This window comes from Eriocheir sinensis, chromosome 12, assembly GCF_024679095.1.
Source record: "Eriocheir sinensis breed Jianghai 21 chromosome 12, ASM2467909v1, whole genome shotgun sequence".
Classification (NCBI taxonomy): Eukaryota; Metazoa; Arthropoda; class Malacostraca; order Decapoda; family Varunidae; genus Eriocheir; species Eriocheir sinensis.
Genome location: NC_066520.1, coordinates 20,102,028 through 20,124,081, shown reverse-complemented (window position 1 = coordinate 20,124,081; position 22,054 = coordinate 20,102,028). Strand labels below are relative to the sequence as shown.

General features: G+C 45.3%; 1 long non-coding RNA gene across 2 annotated transcripts in view; it reads right to left on the bottom strand.

Annotated features, from left to right (window-relative positions):
* Positions 1 to 14,519: 14,519 nt before the first annotated feature.
* Positions 14,520 to 22,054, bottom strand: part of LOC126997582 (uncharacterized) — a 135,228-nt gene continuing 127,693 nt past the window's right edge. For both annotated transcript variants that reach the window (XR_007752206.1, XR_007752207.1), the window contains exon 4: positions 14,520 to 14,839. This is a non-coding gene — a long non-coding RNA (uncharacterized LOC126997582). The remainder of the gene's footprint in view (positions 14,840 to 22,054) is intronic.

The following is a 22,054-nucleotide window of genomic DNA, read 5'->3' as shown; positions in this document are numbered from 1 at the left end:
AATGAATGAATGAATGAATGAAGGAAGAAAGGAAGGAAGGAAGAAAGGAAGAAAGGAAGGAAGGAAGGAAGGAAGGAAGGAAGGAAGGAAGGAAGGAAGGAAGAGAGGAAGAAAGGAAGGAAGGAAGGAAGGAAGGAAGGAAGGAAGAAAGGAAGGAAGGAAGGAAGGAAGGAAGGAAGAAAGGAAGGAAGAAAGGAAGGAAGGAAGAAAGGAAGGAAGGAAGGAAGGAAGGAAGGAAATAGTGGAGTCAAAGTTCAGTGGGTGGAGAACAGAGAGGAAGTTCAACGAATTAAAAACCACACGATGTATAGTGACAATCCCCTTCCTCTTCTATCATTAACAGGCTATATTTATCTTCTCTTGACCTCCCTTCTTACAATTGAAAAAAAGCCATATCCTTCCTACTTCTTTTCGTCTTCCTCCTCCTTCTCATGGCATATCTTCAGGCTGAGAGAAGAGACAAGGCTCCCACTCTCTTCCACCACAACACCCACCTCCTCCTACGCCTTGGAAGGGAACGAGGGACAAAGCAACGCGGGGCAGAGTCGTCCAGGTCGCCAGGAGAATCACCTCAGCGCCTTCTGGACACGTGAGGGCACAATAGCAGCTCCATACCTTGAGGCCAACCAGAGGAAGGGCGAAAAATCAAAACTGGGAACGACGCTCAACCAAAACTCTCTCCCTCTCCCTCTCCCTCTCTCTCTCTCTCTCTCTCTCTCTCTCTCTCTCTCTCTCTCTCTCTCTCAGGGGGGGAGAGGGAGGTAAAAATCATCAAACAAATGGATTCCTTGCCTCCGGTGCCTCTTTGACAGGTAGGTAAGTCTTGCCGTGTGTGTGTGTGTGTGTGTGTGTGTGTGTGTGTGTGTGTGTGTGTGTGTGTGTGTGTGTGTGTGTGTGTGTGTGTTTGTTTGTTTATAATTGTCTTTACTTTCTGCCTTCATTATCTATCTTTTGAGGTATCTGTATACAATAAAAACCTGCCTATCTATTTATCTATCCACCTATGTATTTATCTGTCTATCTATCTATCTAGCCATTTATCTATCTATCTATCTATCTATCTATCTATCTATCAATCTACCAGTCTGTCCTTCTATCTATCTGCCTGTGTGTGTGTGATTGTGTGTCTGTCTATGAGTGTCTCTGTGTACTCGCGGCGACACCGGAGAGGGGGAGGGAGTTGTTTGGAGACGGGCAGGCGTGTGGACACTCCTGCGCCCCGCCAATTAGCTCATGAAGGGGAAGAGGTGTGCGATGGGGCAGGGCGGCGCCGATACTGCTGCTGGTGGCGGGGGAGGAGAGCACGAGAGGAGGTGGGCAGGAAGGAAGAGGACGAGGATTGAGAAAACAGGGACCACAGGAGGGACGAAGGCTAGGCGACAGAGGGGGAGATGAACGAGTAAGGATGGATGCTTGAAAAGGGAGAGAAGAGCGAGAAAATAGTGGTGACATGGAAAAGAGGAAGGGATAGACAAGATGGGAGGAACAAAGGAGGGATGAAGGATGAGAAGGGACAGAAGGGGACATGGACGAGTAAGGATGTATGTTAGAAAGGGGAGAGAAGAGCGAGAAAATAATCATGGCATGGAGAAGAGAAAGGGTAGGAATGGACACTAAGGAGAAGGCATGACATAGGAAACACAGGAGGGACGAAGGATGAGGAGGGACAGAAGGGGACATGAAGCGATAGTGAAGGAAGCTAGAAAAGGGAAAGAGAAAAATATAGACGTGGTATGGAGAAGAGGAAGGGAATTTGAGAGAGAGATTCAAAGGAAGAAAAACCAGAGAGACAGAGACGATAGATAGACAAAGAGAGATTCGGGAGAGACTTAGAGAGTTGCAAAAGGAATAAAAAATGAGACCGTTAGGAAAATAAGACTGACACTTCGGGTATTTGTTTGTTTGCTTGTTTGTCTTTGTGTGTTTCTGTTTGTGCGTGTGCGTGTGTGTGTGTGTGTGTGTGTGTGTGTGTGTGTGTGTGTGTGTGTGTGTGTGTGTGTGTGTGTGTGCATACGCGTGTGAGCAATGCAGCAGGCTTTGATCTCCTCGTATGCTAATTAAAACAATATGCAAAAAAATAAAATAAAACTCACGAGGTAGAGAGAATTTCCGGGTTTACCAACATTTCAAACAGAACTTAAAAACACAAATGTACACATAACGAAACAAAAAACGGGACTAACGATGTAGACAGAACACCAGTGGGACTTATAGGAACATCTTGTCTTCGTCTGTGAATGAAGGAAACATTTGTAAATCCAAACTATTAAAAAAACTGAGAAGGTCCAGCAATGAATAACACACTCAGAAAGGCGAAACTTGAGAACGGATGAAATTAGTATATGAAAGCGAATCAGTCAATTAATCTTTTACTCAGCGCCGAGCAGAAAAGGGCGGCCGTAATTAGCATGAGGAGCGCGGTAATTGGGGGAAATTTATTTTGAAAGGCGCAAAACTTTGGTATGAATAAATTTAGCGATATTATGAGCGCGAGAGAACAATCGATGCACAGCGGGGGAGCTCATTAGGTGTGCGTTGCCGAGCCACGGCGCTGCGGGTTGATTACTGGGCCCGGAACATAGGGGTCTCCGAGGGTCGTCCGCCGGCCATTAGTCAGTGTTATGTTCATTATCAAATATGTCACCGGGAACATGATTATAAATATATATATAAATCTACACTCTCTAGAAAGGCAAAGGTTGCGAGGAGACTTGATCGAAGTCTATAAATGGATGAAGGGCTTTAATAAAAGGGATGTAAATAAGATTTTGATAGTAAAAGAGCCGGGTAGGACGCGTGGCAATGGTTTTAAGTTAGACAAATTCAGATTCAACAAAGACATAGGCAAGAATTGGTTCACCAGTAGAGTGGTGGACGAATGGAACAAGCTTGGGAGCCATGTTGTGGGTGCCAATACCATAGATACATTCAAGAAGAGGTTAGATAAGGCCATGGATGGTGAGGTAAGGTGAGGTTGAGTGTACAGGAGCTGCCTTGTATAGGCCAACCGGCCTCTTGCAGACTCCTTACGTTCTTGTGTTCTTATGTTCTAATGTTATATTCATTATCAAATATGTCAACGGGAGCATGATTATAAATATTTGACAGTGTATGGTACGGTACTGTTTTGGAACTTCGCTACGGGTTGATTACTGGACCCGGAACATAGGGGTCTTCGTGTTATGTTCATTATCAAATATGTCACCAGGAAGCATAATCATAAATATTTGACAGTGTATGTTGTGGTACTGTTATGGGTCTTCACTGGGATGCTTGAAGGGGAGGGAAAAGAGCAAGAAAATAGTCGTGATATGGAAAAGGACAGAGTGAGGTGAGGGATTCAGGCACTGTGAGACCTGTAACAAATAAACTCCAACGTAGGGCTGTATTGCTGTATGGCTGTATGGCTGTATGGCTATAGGGCTGTATGGCTGTATGGCTGTATGGCTGTAGGGCTGTATAGGGCTGTATGACTCTATGGCTGTATGGCTGTATGGCTCTATGGCTGTATGGCTGTATGGCTATAGGGCTGTATGGCTGTATGGCTGTATGGTTATAGGGCTGTATGGCTGTATCGCTGTATGGCTGTATTGCTCTATAGCTGTATGGCTGTATGGCTGTATGGGTTGTCCGGCGTCCATTAATCTGTGTCACGTTCGTTATCAAATATCCGTCACGGCGAGCATGCTCATAAGTATTTAACAGCACAAACAATTCGACAAACACTAATATTTTGTAACTTCACTTTTTCACTTCTTACCATGTTGTGTGTGAGTTTTAAGTGTCATCCGCGCCGGTTATCTATCCCCGTTACGTTGATTACCAAACGCTTTTCACTTAGACACATGAGCAACGCCATTGACAACACAAACACCACAAAAATACAATTCGTTAAAATAATAATTCTTCCCACTCGTCTTTAATTTCCGTCCGCCATAAAGTGTTTTCTGATATTTTTTTGTTTTTAATTTCCTCATATATTTTGATTTTCCATTTAGCTACATACCCTCCCTGGTGAAGTGGTTATCAAGCCTTGCTACGAACCTCGGGCCTGGGTTCGATTCCTGCCTGCGGGATATCGGCGCTTAGTCCACCAAACTGTTCATCTTTCTTTTCAGTTGAAGACGCATAATCGCCTCGGGGTTGGGTAGCTGAGACCATACAGCTCTGCCAGGGTTACAAGAGAGTGCTGCTGACCCTCATATGAAAAAGCTGCCGTGAGCTAGCAACCTTTCCACGCGAGCCGAGGACCGTATCCACTGAGCCACCAGACCCCCTCCTTTCTTTCGAGCTGGTCAGTTAATACGTTCTCTCCCTCTCCCTCTCTCTCTCTCTCTCTCTCTCTCTCTCTCTCTCTCTCTCTCTCTCTCTCTCTCTCTCTCTCTCCGCCCTGAGTATATACATAAAAGAAGTAGGTAGAGGTATCAGCCAATATTCCATTTCCAACAACACAGGCGTCGGGCTGGTTTAGACTCACAGGAGGAAGCGAAAAGTTGCAAGTTTTAGTATCGTGTTGAGTGAAGTTGGACGCGCACCTATCCGCCACTCACACACAGGCTGGGGAGGCTGCGGAAAACTGGCCAACACCGTAGCTCGTCGATTTAGCCCTCAGAGTGTTGCCTCGCATGTTTCTTTGAGGATATAGAGTCGGATAAACAAACATTAAACAGGAATATGGTCTACGGTATACTAGTGGGCCATATTCTTAAACATTTCGGCACTCAAGCACACACATTTGACAAGGCTTTCATAGGAGTTTCGGGCCAATCAATAGGTAGTTTTGTGTCCCTGGTGGTAGCTTGACAAGGCCTCTGTAGTATAAGCGTGAGAAAGCACTCTTGAGAACGCCTTTGATTCTTTGCTGTCCTAAATATCTTTCCTTCACTCCACACACTGCCATTCACATTCTTCCTTCATCCCAAACTCTGCCTTACATGTCTTTTTGTTTTCCTTCATTCGAACTTTGGAAATAGTTGAAAGCGTCTAAGAGATCTGACCTATGCCCTTTACAACGGTCTTTAACAACGCCCATCCCCTCTAGTCTAGGAAAATACACCAAGGCATGAAGAAATATGGAAATGCTCTTCATACTTCACTTTCCACAGTTGCAGAATCCGTTCCCTGTGGTTTTCGTTCATTCTCTTCTCTAGTGTTCACGATGCGGCTGATCATTTCTGGGAGACTGTTTGAGGAGTTTACGTTTTTCTCATTTTTACTTATCTACCCCTCCCTTCAATTTACTACAGGAATGCGTATACGTCTTTTTCGTCTTCTTTTGATCTGTATCGCTTTGTATCGCCTCGTAGGTCCTTCTCATCCTCCTCTTGATCCCCTCTCTCTTATCTGCTCCTCCGTATAGCCCAATGTTGAAGCTTATTTGTTATTTATCTCACATTTATCGACGCACTCACCTCGCTCTACCGTGCATTCCAGCAAAGATTCCATACCATGCACCTTTTCCTCCTTGTTGCTCCCCTTTGCTTTCATCTCATCCCATAACCAAATTACTAACTGTGACTCGCCTGTCCTTTTACTAATACTCCTTTCATCCCTCTCACGCTGCACCCTTGAAATCTTACCCACAGCATCCACTCCACATTCACACACAACGCTGAAGCCAAACCCGCGTATGCAAAGCCCTTTAAGTCACGCAAGTTTTGAATTGGACAATATTATATTCATTCATTACCATAAGCTCTGGGAAGTTACTCGGCACGGAAAAAAAGCAGCCACATATATATATATATTATTTCACATTTTTATCGCTATTTCCGTTTTTAATGTTGGTGTTTGTGGCAGGAGATTCGGTTTTCACTTTATCATTATTGTTGCTGTTTTTATTTACATTCACATATACAGCGAGTCACTTAAAAATCTTCCATATGATAAATAGTTATACTTAGCGTGCGAAGGTCCAAAACATATTACAGTTTTCCCTCTCTCTGTTTCTATCTATCTATGTCTATCTATTTATTTATCTATCTATCTGTGTGTTCAAGCACGTATGTATATATTCCAAAACATTAGTCATAAGCAATTAGACAACAGATGCAGCAGCGAACGTCACAGCCTTCAATGAATCGATTAAAACAAACGGTGACCCAAAGGAACCACTGAGAACTGGAACAGGAAAAGTGCACTAGCTAATGACCGTGAAGTCTGATGATGATGATGACGATGTGTGTGTGTGTGTGTGTGTGTGTGTGTGTGTGTGTGTGTGTGTGTGTGTGTGTGTGTGTGTGTGTGTGTGTGTACCAAATTACCGCAATCAAGGGGCGCTTATAATATGGGATATACGAAAATGGGGCTGAGGGAGTATTTGTGAGTGGACACTGTGACCCCATGGCAGTCATTTGGCGGGGAGAATGGTCATGGCTGTGATGTGTATGCGTGTGCGTGTGTGTGTGTGTGTGTATGTGTGTGTGTGTGTGTGTGTGTGTGTGTGTGTGTGTGTGTTTACAGTAGAGGAAGCAGCTCGATGACAGAAATAAAGGAAAAAAAGTCCTCTAACCAATGCTCCTATATAAGAAAGTAGAGATGAGCGTCCAAATGATGTCTCTGTGTGTGTGTGCGGGTGGGTGGGGTGGTGGGGGAGGGTATGTGCGTGTGTGTGTGCGTGTGAGAGTTAAAAAGAGGAAATAATTATGTGGTTTCTCGCTCATGACTGATAGGCGGCGTTCATCTGCCTCCATATTGTTCAGAGGTGAATCCGTGTGTGTTGGCAAGCGCGTGTCAGTATCATTAAATATTTTTCCAAGCGGTCAGTCTTCCTGGTATGAATCCGTGTGGCTGCAAGTGAGAGTCAACATTTTCCTGCTCCGCTTGCCTTCCGCCTCGCCAACCAGGAGGATCGCAGCTAACGTGTCGGGATAAGCATTGGATGTTATGATAGCGAAGAAGATTTGCCATAAAGACTTTTTTTTTACAACAAAGGAGACAGCTCAAGGGCACAAAAAAAGGAGACAATAATAAAAAAAGCCCGCTACTCGCTGCTCCTAAAAAAAAAGAATCAAAAGAAGTGGCCGAAAGAGAGGTCAATTTCTTGCCCCGTATATGTATCAGGAAGTCATACAACACACGATTCAAGCGTTAAAGACACACACAAGCATCTCACTCATAAGAAAGTCAGGCGCGCGGGAATGGACGTTATCACAGCGAAGAAGATTTGCCGTAAGGACCTGCTCGTATATGTATCAGGAAATCATACAACAACACACAAAACACTCGTTACAGACACATACAACCATCTCACTCATAAGAAATTCAGGCGAAGGGGAATGGACGTTATCACAGCGACGAAGATTTGCCGTAAAGACCTGTTCGTATACGTTTGAGGAAATCATACAACACACAACACACGCGTTACAGACACACACAAGCATCTCGCTCATAGGAAAGTCAGGCGCGCGAGCACGACCCACAACCCCCGACCACTCCTCCGAAGGTATCACGACGTCCACACCTTGAGTCCTCAGCAACTTTCTTTGTATCGAGACACAAAAAGGTGACAAAAAAGGAAGACTACGACAATCAAATCAGCTCCAGCCAGACAGACACTGAGGAGGCTTTAATAGGAGGAGAAGGAAGAGAAGGAGGAGGAGGAAACATGGAAACATAGAGGAGTAGGCAATACAACACCTCTTAGTTAATTGATGAGACTGTCTTCTGTAGTGATTTAATCCAGTTGTAAGTAAATTCATATATAAAACTAACTAAAGAACTTACTATACGCAAGGAGGAAGACATTCGATTCCCTACAGTCACAACGAAGGAACAGTTAATGCAATTCATATAAGGGTCGATTGTTTTTGCATGAGCTACTTTTGTTGAGATCTTGTTCCACTGACGAATGACTTAATTAAAAAGTCAAAAAGAAAATCCTGCCAATGTCTGCATAGAATCGCCTCGTTCTCATCGGCAGATCGTTATTCCTAAGCATCAGATAGTTAAGAGCTCGCAAAACTCTGAGTGATTGACATTATTAATCTTGTTGAAGTACTTTAAGATCCGTTTCGTATCTCGTCGTAGTCGTCTCATCTCGAGCGTAATGAGGCTGTCACTTTTGTCGTTCTTCTTAAGTATATGTCTGTCTTTCCCTGTATCTACTTGTTCTGTCTATCTATTAAGGACGTGTACTTTATGAGGGAATTAGTTTTGTGGCTCCTCGCATCTGCAATCTCTTGAGCAACTCCATATCCTTATCAGTAGGTGACCAAAACTGCTCTGCAAATTCCAGATGAGGTCTCACCAATAAGTTACATTGGAAAAGAAAAACAGCATAGTATTAACATAGTATTTGCATAGTACTGACCTTTTAAACGAGCACACTCACAATTCTTTGCATGCTTGAGGTTATTGCTGCTAGTCAACTGAAATCCAATACATAATGCTTGAGGTTATTGATGCTAGCTACCTAAGGACCCAGTAAAAGCCCCCGACAAGTCACGTGAGCATTTTGTTGTATGAGGGAATTCCATTGATTTTCTTTAAGAGTATGATCATGCACTAAAACTCACGTGCTTTGATGTTGCATTTGCATTCTGTATGTTGAACGTATTGTTACTCTTTTTGGGTCCACTGTGCTTGGCTTCGTACTGTCGAGGATGAAGGAAACACGCCACTTTTTAGGCCACTCCGTAATCTGGCGAAGGTTGTTTTGGATGGCTTTCCAATCAGCCACGGCGAGGGTCCTTCCCCCTATATTGAAGTCATCAGCAACCCAGAAATGAAGGATTCGGGTCCGATATCTCTCTCTCTCTCTCTCTCTCTCTCTCTCTCTCTCTCTCTCTCTCTCTCTCTCTCTCTCTCTCTCTCTCTCTCTCTCTCTCTCTCTCTCTCTCTCTCTCTCTCTCTCTCTCTCTCTCTCTCTCTCTCTCTCTCTCTCTCTCTCTCTCTCTCTCTCTCTCTCTCTCTCTCTCTCTCTCTCAAACACACACAACCACCAACACACACACAGAGAGAGAGAGAGAGAGAGAGAGAGAGAGAGAGAGAGAGAGAGAAGAAGGGGGGGCAGGTAAGAGGATCGAGAGTATGCTAATGAGAGCCTTCAGGAGCTTAACCAGGTGTTACGCGTTACTTGGCTCACCTCTCCCTCCCAAGCCCACGCCGCGCCAAGTGTCTCAGGCCAGAGGTGTTAGTGGAGAAGGAGAAGGAGAAGAAGGAGGAAGAGGAGGAGGAGGAGGAGGAGGGAAAAGAGGATTGAGGAGAAAATGCGAGATAAAAGAAAGTGAGAGAAAGTTAGGAAGAAAAAAAGATGAGTGTGGCCCACGCATTCACGCACACGCACACGCACACACACACACACACACACACACACACACACACACACACACACACACACACACACACAAACACACGTGCACAAAATAACCTGGCAGAGAGAAGCAAAAAAAAAAAAAAAATAGAAATAGTTGACTAGTGATGAAGCTCTGAAAGAAGGAAAATTTAACAGAAAACGAGGAATGACAGCCAAAGGAAAACGATAAATGCGAAAAAACGGGAAATGAATGAAAAAATGAGTTACTGAATAAAAAAAAGTGATAAAATAAAAGTGGATGACGATGATGTTCCTCTCTTTGATCGGGTTCTCATTATTCTTAACTGTTCCCTTGCCGATTTTTTTTTACAACACAGGAGACAGCTCAAGGGCACAAAAAAGGAAACAATAATAAAAAAAAGCCCGCTAGTCGCTGCTCCTAAAAAGAATCCAAGGAGGTGGCCGAAAGAGGGGTCAATTTCGGGAGGAGAGGTGTCGTGATCAGGGAACACACCACCAACAAGGCTCTTCCTTCTCCACGTGCAGCATCGATTCAAGACACTCCTCATGCCTTTCTACGCATTCCACGTCTATTATGCATGCCGCCTTTTGAGTCTGCCTTGCGTCACTCTGAATGCTAAGAAATGAATGTTACAAAAGCCTTCCACGTCGATTCCGCGGGTTTCCATTCCTCTCCTTGTGTGGTGCTCCTTGGGTCTACTTCAAACGCCTTTCCATGCATTCGAAAGTCTATTATGCACGCCGCCTTTTGAGTCTGCCTTGCGTCACTCTAAATGCTAAGAAATGAATGTTGCAAGAGACTTCCACACGTCCATTCCGCGGCTTTCCATTCCTCTACTCGTGTGATGTTTCTTGGGTCTACTTCAAACGCCTTTCCATGCATTCGAAAGTCTATTATGCACGCCGCCTTTTGAGTCTGTGTTGCATTACTCTAAATGCTAAGAAATGAATGTTACAAAAGCCTTCAACGTCGATTCCGCGGGTTTCCATTCCTTTTCTTGTGTGGTGCTCCTTGGGTCTACTTCAAACGCCTTTCCATGCATTCGAAAGTCTATTATGCACGCCGCCTTTTGAGTCTGTGTTGCATTACTCTAAATGCTAAGAAATGAATGTTACAAAAAACTTCCACACCTCCACTCCTCGGGGCTCCCTTCCTCTCCTTGTGTACTTTTCCCTGAGCTGCTTCAAACGTCTTTCTCTGCATGCCAACGTCTATTATGCACAGTGTTCTCATGTCTGCCGTCCGCCACTGTCGATTCTGGGATACAAGTGATGGTAATGATGATCTCCTGCCTCCTTATTTACTTTCCATTCGAGTTCTTGAAGTTAAAAGGAATCCTGATCAGTGAATTTCTACTATTTTTAATTTGTATTTTTCGTTTGCTTTTAGTAGTAGCTTAATATATCTTAATGGAACCCTAAGTAAATGTTTAGTATGTAACAGATATATAGTGTAGAAAAAGGTTTTCTATCATTTGAATTTCTACTCCTACTTTTAATTTGTGTTTTCCGTTTGTTTTTTGGTAATTGTAGCTTTATATAACTTACAGTAAATGTTTAGTATGTAACAGAAATAAAGTAAAAAATAAGGATTCCTATCATTTGAATTTCTACTCCTACTTTTAATTTGTATTTTTCGTTTGTTTTTGGTTATTGTAGCTTTATATAACTTAACGGATCCCTAAGTGAATGTTAAGTATATAACAAAAATATAATGTAAAAAACCGATTCCTATCATTTGAATTTCTAATCCTACTATTAACTTGTATCTTCCGTTTGATTTTTGCATTCGTAACTAATATATCTTAATTTAATGGCTTGGTAAATGCTGTCACAGAAATGGTCTCACAAAAAAAAAAAAATACCGCAATAACAATTTTAATGAGACTTCACAGACGAAGAGCAGGAGGAAAAAAAAAAAGAGACACATTTCCCAAACAAATCCTACTTTTCCAAGATAAATAAAAAACGCCGGTAAAAAGGTCAACCGTCCCACACCAATCCGCTTAACCCCCTCGACAGCCCCCCCCACCCCCCCACCCACCCCCCACCCGCCGCCACCTCCACCGTCCCCGCCACCGCCGCCGCCTCCCTCAGGGCTTCTCAGCGGCATTGTTTTCCTTCGCCTTCACTGGATCGCGTCGGATAATTTCCCGCACACAAAAGCTCGCGGCAGCCGGCTAAGTACGAGGCGCCAGACGAGCTGAGGTGCGAGGGGCGCGGCGCGGCTCACCAAGTTATAATTGACTTGTGAAACACCTCGGCATCTCTTCACCCTCCCCCACGGCCCCCACCGGTGGTCTTTGGTGGTGCCTTTCTCTTGCCGGAGTTGTCATTTCCCACGCCTTTCTTGTGCCAGTCTGAAGTCAACTGCCTTTCCTTCCCTCTCTCTCTCCCCCTCGTCCCTAATCAATGTCTATCCTCCCTCCCTCCCTCCTATCGTCCCTCAATCCGTCCCCTCTCTATTTCTTGTGCCGGTCTGAGGTTCACTGCCTCTCTCCCCTCTCTCCTCCCCTCGTCCCTATCAACACCTATCCTCCCTCCCTCCCTCCCTTCGTCCCTCAATCCCTCCCCTCTCCCCTTTTCCTTCATCCATCCACCTAAACATCACCCTCTCCCTCCATCCATTCATGCTTTCCATCCTTACTAACACCCTTCCTCTCTCTCCTTTTCTTCCTCTTCCATGCTTTCTTTCTTTGCTAACAACCTTCCTCCCTGTCTATTTATTTCCTCTATCTCAGTTCGTCGGGTAAAACCACATCCTATTACAGGCTTTCCCTCTAATCTTACTCCTCCACTTCTTTTTCCATTTTTAATCATTCTTCTGTTCACTTCTCATTCCATATTCTCTCCGCTGTAAAACTCGCCACTTCCTTTTCCTGTTTTCCTCATCCTCCACTATTCGATTCTCTTTCCCCTCAAGTTTTTATCGTCACCCATCCAACACTGCCCCCCCTCTCCCCTCTCCCTCCACCCATGCCATTACATTCTTCTCACCTTTCTCTCTCTTAATAATCGTCCCCAACAAAACTCGCTAACTTGCTGGAAGGGACTTAACAAGCTCTGCGCCAAAAAATCAGAAAACAACGGAGTCTGGGTTCGAGACGATGAGACTTTCTTCCACAACATCTTTTGTTCTCTCACAAGTAATGAGCTTAAATTTACCGCTGTATCCCCAATCCTCTTTTTAATACCTCGGGATGCTGGACGCCGCAGGAGACGCTGGCGAAGGTGCTCTAATATTTTCTCTCGATGCAGCGGCGGCGGCGTAGAGAAGTGACAAGGATTCAGGGGGTAGGGAAGGGGTGGGAGAGGGGAGGAGAGGGGAGTGGAGAGGAGAGGAGAGGAAGGGGAGGGAGGGGAAGATGAATATAGTACAGAGCCGCTGCGTCCAGGCTCTCACATGTGCAGTGGGTTGACAGGGTCGCTGAAATATTACTGTGGACTGTAGTTGAAAATTTAGATGAAAACCGTTGTCGGTGTCGTTGTGTCAAGTAGGAAATGGCCTCTGCTTCAAATTCTGTTGCTCAAATTATTTAAATCTGCAGAACGTGGAGGACGAGGCCGTGGACGAAGAGAACGCGGGGGATGAGGACAAGAAGGAGGAGGAGGAGGTGGGAGGCGCAGCAATAAGGCGTCCCCGGGCAGCACGCGCCTCGCCCAGCCGCCGCCGTTCACGCCGGGGAATACGAGGTACGTCTTCACGCGCGATATTACACGAGGGGCGGAGAACGACCCCTTCGGCTTTTCCTGTCCCTGAGTTAATATTTCAAGGCTAAACACTGCTATCGGCTAACAATGAACGTGTGGCAGCTGCATCCACGGAAATATAGACAGATTGGATTTTAAACTGAATTTGGATTAAAAGATAAAGCGAATCCAGTTTGTCATTCTCATGCCATGCAGACATCATATGGCAGAAGGTTGGTCTTGAGGGGACAGGTGGCGACAACTGGGCAACAGCAAGGGACTGGGTGACGCCATGCACATTTACAAGAACGCGCGCCCGCCCAAGTACACACACAAACAATCATACAGAAGGAAAATAATATGGGGCGTGTTAGTGTTGTAGTACTAGACATTTCAGCGCCCAAGAATACATATTTGACAAGGCTTTCGTAGGCTTGTGGGCATTTCCAAGAGTAGTTGTATGACCCTGGTGGTAGTTTGACTCTTCTTCTGTTACATGAACCTGAAGAAACACTCATTAGAATCCGACTGACCCCCTCTTTGACCTCTAGAAATAGCTGATGTGAGAAGTGAGTCTTATAATACCACCCTGAGTGTCCTTCGTTGTTTTAATGTATTCCTTCTCATCGAATCTTAGAAAAAAAAATTACTTCTAAAACAAATTTGTCCTTTTTCGTGAGACAAAACTAGATCATGTAGGTATTCAGTGATTTCAGTCTAAACTCCATCACGAGGAAGAGTGAACCAACGGAGACTACTAACGATGTCTCTTCTCGGCCTCCCTCCTTCGCTCCTCCCTCCATAGTTCGACGAAAACATGCAACATTAAATCAATACACACTCGATGCTTTGTGCAGATATATAAATGTTTGCACACAGTTCATGCAACACGCTCCACAAATAACGATAATTCTACAAACGATAATATAAAAAAAGCAATATAAGCTAACAGATTGAACGCTATTATTGTCAAGGGATTTTTTGCAGATTACGTTACTAATATGAGTATTGTTTAGTTTTGAGCAGAGGTATCGCCTAAAGACAACTCGGATATGAAGCAATCCACGCATCAAGTAATTCACCCCTTGACTGCGGATTTCCTGCCAGAAGACCTCACCAAGCTACAGGAGTGGAACAAAAAGTGGCTGCTATAATTCAATGAAGAAAAATGTAAAGTCCTGCACCTTGGGAGGGGATATCCAGCACACCAATACCACATGGGAAACACTCCACTATCCACCACAGAGGCAGAGAAAGACCTGGGACTATATGTTACCAGGCTACCAGTGAAAGCCAAATCCATGCCAATCGCAGCGGACGGGTTAACAAACAGTTTACCACGGAAGGCTCTATTTTTGCATTTTCAATTTCTCCTTTTGACTTCGACTTTTCTCGGTTTAACAGTGACATTCTAGTAAAAAAAATACCCTTAGAAAGCAAGACACGACCGCAATAGCCAACACTCTCTGAAATATTCCCCTAAGGCCGAAGCTGATCACAAGAAAGAGCAGAGAGTTAAGAGATCATACGTTTTATAAATAACATGGAAAAATACAACTCCCATTTACCTTTCCGTGGCCGGCGGTGCCCCGGGCGGTGAATGGCAGGCCTGGGGCGGGGAAATTATACCCACGGCCCAGGTGAGGCCCGCTGGTGCCGTCAGCCCCGTGTCCCTCGCCACTCCTCACAATCCTCGCGGCATCCGCCACATCCGGACGCCAAAGCGCGGCCACGGCGAGTATCAGAGGCGCGTCACTCAGGCTCAGCGGCGCGGCCTGACTTTGACACGTTCTTTGAGGCGCCGCTGAGCCGCCACGCTGTGCCGCGATGCTTCCCTCACCTGGCCTGCCCCTCGCCCGCACTCCCGCACACCTGAAAATAGAAAACGTTTTGGAAATGAAATACTGGTAAAGTAAGATATGACTACGACGCTCTCTCCTATATATTCAGTTATATTCCAAACAACGTCCATAACCGTTCGAAATATTTATTCCCAGTTATCACTGTGAACTTTGAGGTATGGCGAGATAACGGCAAACATATATGCCACTCCGCTCCCGCACCAACGGCCGCGGGTGTGCAGGACGGGGCGGCGGGGCGGGGCGGAAAGGCTGGACGGAAGGAAAGTGTGGAGGAGCAATATACGAGGCCGCATGAATTACCTGCTGCCAACGAAATTACTTTTTCATTAAATAATTCCTTGTATTACATCGCAGTGCTCGAGTATCTCTGAAATATGTATAAGCATTGAGAAAAGTAGTAGTATTCTTTTTTGCTGACCAGGAAGTGCCTGAGCAAACACATGTTAAGCCTTCAAAGTGTTAATCGTTCTACTACTTCTAAAAGACGCAATAACCGGTCTCTCAGTCGAACTTCATCATCTACAGTGATTCCAAATAATAAAAAAATGTGTCTCGGGTCCTTCAACTGACGCAATAACACAAGTGCTCACACATATATCGTTTTAAGGATTTTTTGTTGAGGCGACCACCGTCATCGTGTCCCCCTTCGGGTCCCCGAGGGAAGGTTTCCTCCGGCAGCACTCGGCCCGGCTGGATATTTTTAGCCTCGATCACAGTAAACTTATTAAAGGTAGCTCATCATCATGCTCAAGATGTCTTCTTCTCATTAGCCGCAAGCAGGACATGTACACGACTCCCCCCCCTCCCCCCCCCCCCCCACACACACACGATCTTCACTTTCATGTGGCAACCACTCGGCGACGACCCCCACTGAGACTCCTCCACTTCGAAAACCTCCAATCAGTGGGCTTCACATGATCAGTCACGATATTTGCATCATTTACTAAGGGAAACGTGGTAAAGGTAGAGGAAACAACGTCCAAGAAGCTCCTCCCCGACTCCACCCCTTCGATTCGTCCCTTCGGCTTCCCGCTCTGACTCGCCCTTCCTTCCAGAGACAAAAGTACCTCCTGCCTCCTGCTCCCTTCCCCGAGGCGCTGCATCTTTCTCTCCTCCCTGACGCATACCACCTCCATCCACTTCTCCTGCACTCAAAATGTTCTTCTTTTTATTTATTTTTTCCTTTCCTTCCTTCCTTCATTCATTCATTCATTCATTGTTATTTATTGGTTTAGTAATTCATTCACTTGTTTTCGTCTTCCTTTCTTGCCTCCTTCCTTCCTTCCTTCATTATCTTATCCTCATGTTCTTCCTTTCTTTTTTCTTTACTTACCCATCGACTTATCCATTTATAGCTCCTCTATCACTACTACTTATACTATTACTATTACTACTACTACTACCACTACTACTATCACCACCACTACCACTCATTTTTCATCTCTTCCTCCTCCTCCTCCTCCTCCTCCTTCTTCCTCTCACTGATTCATCAAGTGCCTCTTTCTTCTCCTCCCTGCAATGAATCCCCTCCCGCACTGCAGCTCTCCATTATGTTTCGGAGGCAAACATGACGTAAGCCCAGCCCTCAACAGATACAAACAAGAGGCAGACCAACAGGCGCAACCCGCGGGCACATCAACCCACCAGTGCTGTCTCAGGGTCGCGGGGAGGCCAATGCTACGTTACCCAAGGCGGGGATAACAGGAAGGTAGTCTTTGTAGGCACGGTGAACACTTGGGATAGCATGTTAAGTCGATGTCATGGATAGGAAGGCAGTGAGTGGTAGAGATAGAGGAGGCTTATGCGTAGAAGAAGAGGAGGAGGAGTTAGAGGTAGAGAATATGATGGAGAGAGATGAGGAGAAAGAGAACAGGGAGGTAGATGAGGTGAAGAAGGAAGAGAAGGAGGTAGAGAAATAGAGGAGAAAAGGGAGGAAACCAATAATAAGGAGGAAGAATAAGTGAAAGAAAATGGAGAAAATGGAGGAGGAGAAGGAGGAGGAGGAGGTAAAGAACATGGTGGAGAGAGAAGAGGAAAGAAATAATGAGGAAGAAGAAATTAAGATAAAACAGGGAAGAAGAAGAGGAGAAGAGGAGGAAATAAAAATAAAAGATTGGGAAGAAAGAAACGGAAACAGATAACAAGGAGGAAGAATAAAAGAGAGAACACGGAGGAAGAAGAAGAGGAAAGAGGAGAAGGAGGAGGAGGAAGAGTAAGACAAAACAGCCCGATAATTCCAGGAAGTCTTAACATGGCAATAATAAGTACTCAGGTGATAATTAGTTAAGGATAATGAATTGATATTATTAGCGACTCACGGCTCACCTGTGCTCCCTTCTCATCACACTTACCTAACACACCTGTCCCCATACCTGTCACCGTCCCCCCACAACCTTTATTCTACTCTCACTTTCACAAATACACCTGCTTGTCGCTTGCCTCACACCTGTCGTCCCTCCCACACACCTGTCCTCCTCCTCCTCTATACCTTTCCCTTTCGTTTGCACACAGTCTCCTCATCTTTAGTTTTTGCGTATTTCTTCAACGCAGTTTTCTACCTTCTGATTTTGATTAACTTCTTCTTTTGTTTGTTTCTCCTTCTCCTCCTCCCTCCTTCTTTTCTCTCCTCCCGTCATTCCATTCTCTGTACCTTTCCTTTTCGTTTGCTCACATTCTCCTCATCTTCAGTTTTTTACGCATTTCTTCTACGCACTTTTCTAACCTCCTAATATTCGCCTCCTCTTCCTCCCTCCTCCTTTCCTCCCCCTTGACATTCCCTCCACTTCTCCTTCCTCTGTCTATCACTCCTTTTCCTCCTGCCTCCTCTCCTCCTCCCCCTGATATTCCCTCCACGTATTTGCTGTATCTTGCACATCCTCCTAACGCAGCTTTCTTCCACCTTCAGATATTCTTCCACTTTACATTTCTATCTATTCCTCCTTCTCCCTCCTCCTCCCCATCCCCTCACCCCCCATCATCTGCATCTTCTTTTACATCTTTTTAGCTCACCTTTCCATCATCTTCAGGTACTCCATTCCCCCCTCCCTCCCCCTTCCACTTCCTGTACATCCCCCCTCCTCCTTCCCCCCTCCAGACTGCCACTTACCCCAACAACCCTCTAACGCTCTGCTGGGCTTCAATGCCTCGCCCCCCACTACCTCCACCCCGTCATTATCATCTCTCCCTCCCCCCTTTACTTTCCTCCTCCTTGTCTCTACCCCTTCTTCATACGCCCCCCCATTCTGCATCTCCATCCATCCACCTTCCCTCCTCTCCATCACCCTCCCCTTAAAATGTACCCCCCAAAAAATGCCTTCTCGTCTCTGGCCGGATATCTGACTGGATTTTTAGGATTTCTGCACCTTCTTTTTTGTCCATCTCTTCGCCCTCCTCTTCCTCCTCCTCCTCTTCCTTTCCATATCTCTGTATCTTCACTTCTTCTCTCAGTCCTTGCAATCTTTCCCTCTCTTCCTCTTCCTCCTCCTCGTCCTTCTCTTGTCCCTCCTTTTCCTTCTCTCCTCCCCTTCCTCCCCCTTTCTTTCAGTCAGTCCCCAATTCTTTCCCTCTCTTCCTCTTCCTCCTCCTCGTCCTTCTCTTGTCCCTCCTTTTCCTTCTATCCCTTCCCATCTCCCTATACCTTCACTTCTCCCAGTCCTTGCAATCTTTCCCCTCAGCTTGTCCCCCTCCTATTCCTCCTACTCCTCATCTACTGCCTCTTTCATCTCTCCCATTCTGTTCTATATCTTATGCGTGTGCCGAGACTATACAAGCGACCCCTAAAAGAAAATACAGATGCTGCCAAAAGTAGACCAGAAGGACCGGTCACAAGGACAATAGAGACAGAATTTCGCAGGATGTAACCACCACTGAGGGGCAAGAATGGACGGCGTAGAGTCAGGGACGTGCTGGAGGCGTATTCAAATCCTGCAGGAGGGTGAGGTGAGGAGGAGCCCCGAGCGAGATGATGATGATGAGTCGGGGAGGGAAGGAAGGAAGGAGGGAGGGTGCTGGGGTCTGGGGTAGAGGAGTCAGATAAAAGAACCTGCAGCCCCGCCGGAAGAAGCTGCTTTCCACTCGGCCTCACACACTCAGGGTAATCACGGCCGCTCGTATGTAAGTCTTCGTCCTGCTTTGTCGGAATGAGAGACTCTTTAGTGACGGCAACTCTCTCCGGGAAATGTAGTGAAGCCGAGAGGGTGAAGGAGGAGAGGAAGACCTTGGAGATGGCACGATAAGGTAAGATCTTTTTAAACGGCAAATAAGAGGAGTTGGTGCTGAACATAGAAGCTTAATAGTGACGGTAACTCTATCCGGGAATGTAGTGAAGCCGAGAGGGTGAAGGAGGAGAGGAAGGCCTTGGAGATGGGACGATAAGGTAAGATCTATTTAAACGGCAAGTGAGAGGAGGTGGGGCTGAACATAGAAGCTTAATAGTGATGGCAACTCTATCCAGGAATGTAGGGATGCCAGCGAGGGTGAAGGAGGAGAGGAAGGCCTTGGAGATGGCACGATAAGGTAAGATCTATTTAAACGGCAAATGAGCGGAGTTGGTGAAGAACATAGAAGCTTCATAGTGACGGTAACTCTATCCGGGAATGTAGTGAAGCCGAGAGGGTGAAGGAGGAGAGGAAGGCCTTGGAGATGACACGATAAGGTAAGATCTATTTAAACGGCAAATGAGCGGAGTTGGTGAAGAACATAGAAGCTTCATAGTGATGGCAACTCTATCCGGGAGTGTAGTGAAGCTATAGTCGGTCCTTCAGGGGTGGACTCGCGTACTTGGCATCATTGCTTGGGTGACAGTCTCTGCGTCGCTCATTGGCTGTTGGTTACTGGATCTAGCCTGCCGTGACATAGCCTATTATCTCTTGCTCTCTGCTGCCTGCTCTGCAAATATTCTCACATCTTTAGTTTCTTCAGCATTTTTTTTCCAAGCACTTATCTACCTACTGCTATTTCCCTACCTTCTTTATTTATTTGCTTCTCCTTCTCCTCCTCCTCAGCCTAGCAATGATACCAAGTCCGCGAGTCCGCCCCTGAAGGATTAGGCTCGTCAGCTATCGTGGAACCGACTATAGAAGGGGGGAAGGAGAAGAGGAAGGCCTTGAAAGTGAAATAATAGGGGATAACTATTAAAACATGAGATGAAAGGATGAGATGAAGAACACAAAAGCTTCTTAGTGATGACATCCGTATCCTGTTGCGTGAAGTAGAGGGGGAAGGCCTTGGATATGAAACGATGAGGTAAAATCTATCAACACAACATATGAGAGGGTGAGGTGAAGGATATAAAATGTTTTAATTTCAGTCGACAGTAATCTATCTCCAACCTTAAAAAAGAACAAAACAGAAGAAAACACGGAGATATCTAATGGCAGGACAAATACAGGATTAAATGAGATACAATTAAGGAGCAAAATACAGTAGAGAAGAGATATACATATAGAGCTCCCTTATAATGTACTGCTTATATAAACCTGTATCCTCCTCCTCCTCCTCCTCCTCCTCCTCATCATCATCATCATCATCATCATCATCATCATCATCGTCGTCGTCATCATCATCACCATGTTTCTCGAATAGGTATGAAAGAATGGAGAAGGTAATTAGATACATCGGAAAATAATGACAAAAATATATATTCAGAGGCGGAAGGACCACTTCGTAAAATGGTCCACTTTTCAATTTCTTTACTTTGGCATCACTGGCTCCGTTTTTTCCTTCACTTTTTATGTCTACTTCAAGGGAACGCTAAAATAAACTTTGCTTCAGTATTACCGTGAAGAAGAGTACCGTAGTAATTTTATTTTCCACGTTATAATACTTTCATTAGAACTTTTATTCGTGTTTTTTTTCCTCTCCCATTAGTGTTGTCTTTGCTACGACGACAACAACAACAACAACAACAACAACAACAGCGAAATCTTCCAGTACCACGACCACCATCACCACCATAACCACCACTATCTTCACCACCACCAAACCACAACCACCATCACTCACTACACCACCACCATCACCACAACTACCTCCACCACCACCAAACCACAACCACCATCGACACAACCACCATCACTACAACCACCAACACCCTCACTATACCACCACCATCACCACAACCACCATCACCACAACCATTATCACCCTCACTATACCACCAGCATCACCACAACCACCATCACCACCTCACCACCACCACCAACAACAACAACAAGAGCCCCACCCAGCAGACTAATCACTGTCCCCCTGCAGCAAAAATGAGATAAAACCTTCTCGCCCAAACTACAAACTAAATGACCCAATAATAACAGTAGGAAAAAATCATATTGTTGCCGCTCGTGATATATCTCGTGAGTAATTTGCATTTCATTAACATAAATAATTAATCTTTGTGCAAACACGCAAAGCCCCGCCGATCTAACCCAATCTCCCTCGCAGCCAATGACGCGGAACACACACTCATATATTCTCTTTTCTTTTTTTTTTGGCACTCATTTTTAACCAATCATTTGCAAGCCTCTGTCATGGTCTAAACTCTCTCTGTGTCTCTGCCTCTGCCTCTTTGTCTGTCTGTGTTTGTGTGTGAGTGTGTGTCTCTGGCTCTCTCATCTCTTCTCTTCTCTTCCTCTCTCTTTTTATCTCTTTCTCTCATTGTCTTCCCTTCCCTTCCCTTTCCTTTCCTTTCCTTTCCTTTCCTTCCCTTTCCTTCCCTTCTCTTCCTTTCCCTTCCCTTAACTTCCCTTTCTTTTCCTTTCCTTTCCTTTCCTTTCCTTTCCTTTCCTCTCCCTTCCCTTCCCTCTCCCTCTCTCTCTCTCTCTCTCTCTCTCTCTCTCTCTCTCTCTCTCTCTCTCTCGCTACTTTCACAGCCAGTCGGCAACCATTTACTTTTAAAACCAAACGTCACACAAACGAGCCAATCAGAGGTGTCAAATATTTGCTCTTGATCCCTTTAACAAAATCGAACCGAGAAGGAAGAAAAAAATGGAGCACTCAACCCAACAAAAGCTTTTTCCTAATTCTAAATACGAGACGTGGCAAGGAAGGGGGTGGGGGGGTAAAGGAGAGAGAGGGAAAGGAAGGGAGAAGGGAGAAGCAAAGGGAAGCAGAGGAAAGGAAGGGATGGTAATAGACGAAGGGAATTATGGAAAGGAGGAAGGAAGAAGGAAAGGGAGAGACAAAGGGAAGAAGAGGGAGGGATGGTAATAGACAGAGGGAAGGATGGGAA